The following is a 6,277-nucleotide window of genomic DNA, read 5'->3' as shown; positions in this document are numbered from 1 at the left end:
AGACAGAGCCGCAGCACATCCTTGGATGTCTGTATTTCAAAGAGAGTCTTCCAGATCCCCATGGAGATAGTTTTTGAGTGAACATTCACATCTTCAAAGGCAGAGTAAGGGCTGATAATTGCCAATCTTTACTGCAACTGGTCTGTGAAGGTGCTTGAGGTTCTGTCTGCCTGATACCAGGTTTTCACTGGGACAAATAGATACATTGGTCTGGGATATCTGCACTGACTTAACACAGTCATTTTAAGGAGGATATGGTCACCATAGCAACAAGACCCTGCTAGGATCTGTGCTAGTATTTGGTGAACTCTCTTTGTGTAGAAGTTCAGATGTAATTATTTTATGTACAGTGTTCTCAGGCTTCATCAGTGGATTCTATCACTGAGGGGTCCAGTTGAAAGCAAAGAAAGTAGTTTCTCTCAAATTCTGGATGATGGTTACTGTGTACACATATATGTATGTGCATGTGTGTGAGTCACAACCAGTGTGTCTTCTATCAACAGTGTCTCAGTAAATTTAATACTTTCAGATTAGTTTTCAATGACTTTCTGCCTAATCCTGGAGTTAGTACCAGGAAAGTTAAATTTAAAGAGAGAATACAAATATAAAGGCCCAGAAGACATGATTGTACCAACAGGGTCAGATCTAAGCAGCGTCTCCTGTAGAGTGTCTTTCCCCTGGACAGCTTCCTGCTCTGGGAACAAACAGAAACCACACAGCTATAAACAGTGTTGAAACAGCTCTGAGGAGGCTGTCCTGAAGACACCCTGTATGTGGCTGAGTTCCCATTCAGCATATTGGTAGACTGAGGCAGACTTGAGTAGCACCAGTGCCTACTCTAAAGAGTAGCACACTTTGCTCTACTCTGGTTCCCAGAGGTAAAATGAGGCTTAGTGTGACAGGCCTTCCAAGCTCCCTGGGCCAGGCGCAGGGCTGCTGTTCTGGATGCGCCCCTCCCTGTGGGAACTCAACAGAGCATAGTCTGTAGTGGGCAGCTGTTCCAACTTTCACCTTGAAACACTGCCCCTAGAGTAACAGCAGGTAACTGCCACAGCTGCCTATGACCTGCCCCTGGGGCGTGGCTGAGAGGGAGCCCCTGAAGACTCAAGGTGCATATGTGTTTGGCCCTTCTAGATACTTCGTGGTCCTAGAATCTGGACCGGAAACCAAGCCAGAGTTCTCCGCTGGATGGTACCTCATCTCTCCCGGATCCTGTAACCAATGCCTACTGGCTGTAAGTTATCTCAGAAATAAACCTCTCTTGATTACCGGATAAATTACGTGGAATTGCCTCGTTAAATACAGTTATAATAATCTGAAAGCCTGAGGACTCTCATGCCTTGTAACTAGCTTTTTGTTCTTAGATATTACATGTTTAAGTCCCTTTATGCTCCAGTTTTCCAGAGAACTAAGTTCTCATTTGTAGAATGTAACTAAACTTTTACCCAGTGTATCATATTCACCATGAATGCTCTTAGAACCTCCTTCCTTTCATCCATTTCTACCTAGAAGATGGGGCCATATTTTGGTAGGTTTTACCTGCCTTCCATGTAACTTGAACTGAGCCCAGTGGCTCTGCCTCTGGTTGTGGATGTGATGCCCACATACTATTTGGGCTCATAACAATGGAGGAAGCCTGTGTCCCAGATACTTAGGGATTTGCTATGGTTTTGTAGAGAGCTTGGAAACATATCTAAGACCCTGAGTTCCATGTCCCTGACCTAAGTGGTCTTAAGCATAGTGCACATTATTACCCCTAGCTGGCCTGGTTTTAATTAAAATTTTCCATTTATTTTAATTAAAAATTTCCTAGTGATTTACGAAGTAAGAAAGAAGAAGCCATGAGAATTATAAAAAATGACCATACTAACATGAGTACTAGTCCAGGAGAAGCTTGCTGCCTGATGCACCGATGTCACGTGACTGTGTAGGCCCTCTTCCTTATCACATTTTAAAACAACTTGGTCCAGTTTTACTAAAACTTGTAACATGAGATACAATTTAGGTAAGACCCATTGCCTTTGGTTTCAAAACCTATAGAAATCTGAGTTATGTTTTAGCATAGAAGAATGTAAAATATATCAATCAGTTCAAATTGCAGTGCAAAAGTTAAATTTAAAACTGAACAGTGTGGTCTCTATTAAATGAAATGTTTATAGGTTTTTTCCTGAGTGGATTCTCATTTTGGTACAGTCTTCCAGAGATTTTAAAGATAATTTTTAGAATGGAGAGCTGCACATGAATACAGGAATCAATACATATGAAAATGTAATGTGCTATCACTATCAAGTGAGGCTTGGTAGTGCAGGAGTGTGGTCCAGCTACTCAGAAGGATGAGGAGAGAAGGTCACAAGTTCAAGGCCAGCTTGAGCTACAGACTCAACTCAAGGCTAACCTGGGCAACTTAGTGAGATGTCAAAATTTAGAAGTTAAGAACAGGGCTGAGGTTAGAGCTCAGTGGTAGAGAGCCTACCTACTATGCACAGACTCTGGGATCCACTTTAAGTATTGTCCCCCCTCAAATGTTTCATGTCACCTATAAAATACTTATTCTTACTGCTATTAAATTTGAGGACACATGTGTGGAAAGTCTGGCAAATTTTAACTTAATAGTCTTCTTTGTTTCCATTGATGTTTACAATCAGGATGAAATTTAACTATTTAGAGATTGTGCTGGTTAGTTTTCTGTCAACTGATACAAGCTAGAGTCATCTGAGAGGAGGGAACCTCAATTGAGAAAACACCTCCATAAAACGGGACTGTAGGCAAACTTGTACACCATTTTTTAAATTAGTGGTTGATGGGGAAGGCCCAGTCCATTGTGGTGCCGTCCCTGGGCTAGTGGGCCTGGGTTCTATAGGAAAACAGATCAAGCTAGCTATGAGGAGCAAGCCAGTAAGCAGCAGTCCTCCATGGCCTCTATCAGCTCCTGCCTCCAGTTTCCTACCCTGTTTGAGTTCCTGTCATGACTTCCTTCATTGATGGACAGAGATGTGGAAACACAAGCCAAGTAAACCCTGTCCTCCCCAAGTTGCTTTTGGTCATGGTGTTTGATCACAGAAATAGTAACTCTAACTAGAACAGAGATAATTCTGAGGTGGAAAGAACAATACCACTTATGAGCTGATGCATCTGCTAATTTGGATTTCATTTGGTAGATCTGGATGGTATTTCCTGTCGTCAGCAGGTGTTGTCATTGATGGAGTTCACTGGTACCTGGCGTGCTGATCCTCTGCATTTCTGATATTGCTTTCTGATATTGCTTTCTGATATTTGAATTGCTCTTTCACTTCTGTTTGTGTTCATGGTAGAGACTCTTGCCCACCAAAATTCATACTCCCTTCTAGCAGTATGTGGAGCTGGACCACATTTCCCAGCCTCCTTGGCAGCCAAACAGGTAGTAACAGTGTCCCTCAGTCTCAGCTAAGGGAATGCAGCCATTTTAAAGCATCTTCTCCCCACATGTTTCCCTAGGAGTGTCTCATTCCCTTTCCCAGCTGATGGATGTGCAGAATGGACAGAGGGTCACACAAAGGGTGGAGCTGGGCCCACCATAGATGGGTCCTTCTGGGGTGAGAAGTACAAAGGCTGGGATCAACCTCAGCAGCTGAGTCTTCAGAGCTTATGAGCTGTGATATTATAGCCCCAAAGACACAGTGTCTGAGGTGGGACTCCTTAAACCTGGGATGATATTGCTTACAGAGAAGACAGTTACCTAACCTAACGTAATCCTTCTCTGTCTCCCCATACCTACCTAAATGATGGGCTTGGTCTCATCTTCCAGATGCCAGCTTCTCATGGGACCTCCTTTCCTATGCTTCCACCGAAGTGGGCAGATGTGTCCCACACACCTGTTCCTGGCTCCTGCTTCAGGTTTGAGGTAAGACTCTCAGCAGGGGTACTGAAGGAACTTTGAAGAGAGTGCTCCAGGCTTACATGTCTACACAGCTTAGGTCTGTACACGAGGAACTGGACAAAGTGGGCTTTTCCATGGAAGGGAATAATGAAACGAAGAAGACTGGTATATTAATCAATTTTCTCTTGCTGTGATAAAAAAATAGACATGGCCAAAAGCCACTTACGGAAGAAAGAGTTTATTTGAACTTATGGTTCCAGAAGGATAAGAGTCCATCATAGCTGTGAGGCAGGACATCGGGCATGGTGGCTGGAGCAGGAAGCTGAGAGATCACATCCTCAACCAAAGTCACAAAGAAGAGAGAGAAACCTAGAAGTAGGGTGAGGTATAAACTCTCAAATCCCACCCCCAGTGGCTTCCTTTCTCCAGCGAGGCTACACCACCTAGACCTTCCCAAACTGCACCACCTGCTGGGGATCAAGTGTTCAAATGTCTCCTTAGGGGAGGCGCTTCTTCCTCAAACCATCACAATTGGCTTTTAAAACCTCCCATTTTTAAAAGAGTTTATTTTTTATTTTTTTTAAGTGAGAAATATTCTCCCAGCCATGTATTTTCTCACAATTTCCCCATTGGAGGAAAGAGCAGAAGTCTTTTAAAGCTTTGTTTTCAGTGGGTGATCTGCACATCTTTGCATGTTCCCTTTGAAGTTCCTAGCGCTGCTTCTCCTTAGGTCTGGTGTACTGGAGCCCAGGCTTGAAGTGTGCTAGGCAGAGATTGCCACACGTTACCTCATCCTTGCTGGGTCTATGGATATAAAAAGCACGTAACCAGGGCCCATTCTTATAAATGTCTGTATTAAAGAAAAAGAGAACAAGCCCATGAATTAGAAGCAGTAAACTACCATAGTTAAAGGACCACAAGCTTCCCAGCAGAACACATAAAGCAAAACACCTTACAAAGTGTAATCAACTGTGTGTCTTCTCTGCTTTATTCCCTTCTTCATCTTGTGTCACCCTTCACCAGAATCCCTTGGTTGAAACTCCTGAACCATTTCTGATCCGGGGTTATACTTCTCTTGAACTGCTGCTTGATCGAATAGACTCCTTAAAATAACACTATATTTCAGTTTGCTTTTATAACTGTTTGTAGCTGCTTCCCCAAGTGCAATGATTTTCTACTCCATGATGAGCATACATGGACGTTTATACTTTACCACGGCCTGTCACAGTAACTCAGAGGAAAGTGGGCGGGGCAGGTCAGATTCAATGTGAATGCCCAGCTTTCTGGAAATGACTCCAGTAACTTAGGAAATCAATTTAAGCATTGACAAATGAGATTCAGTCAAACTAAAAATCTTCTGTAAGCAAACAACTATGAAAAAAGAGCCTATTGAATGGGAGAAAATCTTTGTCCTTAGACATCTGGCAGGGAATTAATATCTAGAATGATTCTTTAAACCTCAAAAATTAAACATAAGAACCAAATAGTTCAACTAGCAATTGGGCAAGTTGAATAGACAAATACTTCTCAAACGTTGAAATGCACATGGCCAGTAGATGCATGAAGAACTGCTGGACATGTTCACCTTTAGGAAAATGCACAGCAGATTTACACTGAGGTTCTGTCATGCCCCATGAGAACAGCTGTCTTTACAAAGGACAATAGGGATGAACTTGCTGCTGGAAGGAGTATAAACTGGCAAAGCCATGATGGAAATCTTCCTGGAGGTTCCTCAGCAAAGTGAAAATGAAACTACCACATGATCCAGCTACACTTCCCCTGGGAGTATACCCCAAGACATCAAAGATTATGGGGCCATTTGCAAAGTGAAGTTATGGAATCAGCCTAGCTATCCATGAAGAGATGAATGAATGAAGACAGTTGGTATCTATACACAATAGATGTTTGTCTGCTAGTAAAGAAGAAGGAAACTGTTATTTGCAGGAAAATGGATAGAATTGAAGGTCATCATATTGAGTGACCCCAAATGATAAACACTACATAATTTTCTCTCATATATGTCAGTTAGAACTTAAACACACACACACACACACACACAAACACACACACACACACACACACACACACACATACACACACACACACACACACACCCTGAAAATATATGGAGGACTTCTAACTACCGGGGAATGGGAGGTACGTTGTTGGAGGGGAGAGGGGAAAGGGAAGGATTATGGTGAGTAAATATGTCAGAGTAAATGACCCAAACAAACAATAATGTTGTTATGAAGGCCATCACTTTTTCTCATGACTATATGCCAATAAAATGCTTTGATAGTGAAAAGGAAAGAAATAAAAATGAAAAAGACGTGTGCCTAGCAATTTGGTGGTCCTATTTTCTCTAAGTCACCCTTGGTTAACACTTGCTTTCCTCTGATGTTTATCTCTCTTTCTCTTTAT

The sequence above is a fragment of the Peromyscus eremicus genome, chromosome 1 (assembly GCF_949786415.1).
Source record: "Peromyscus eremicus chromosome 1, PerEre_H2_v1, whole genome shotgun sequence".
Classification (NCBI taxonomy): domain Eukaryota; kingdom Metazoa; phylum Chordata; class Mammalia; order Rodentia; family Cricetidae; genus Peromyscus; species Peromyscus eremicus.
The sequence above is the reverse complement of the archived record's forward strand: the minus strand, read 5'-3'. Positions refer to the sequence as shown.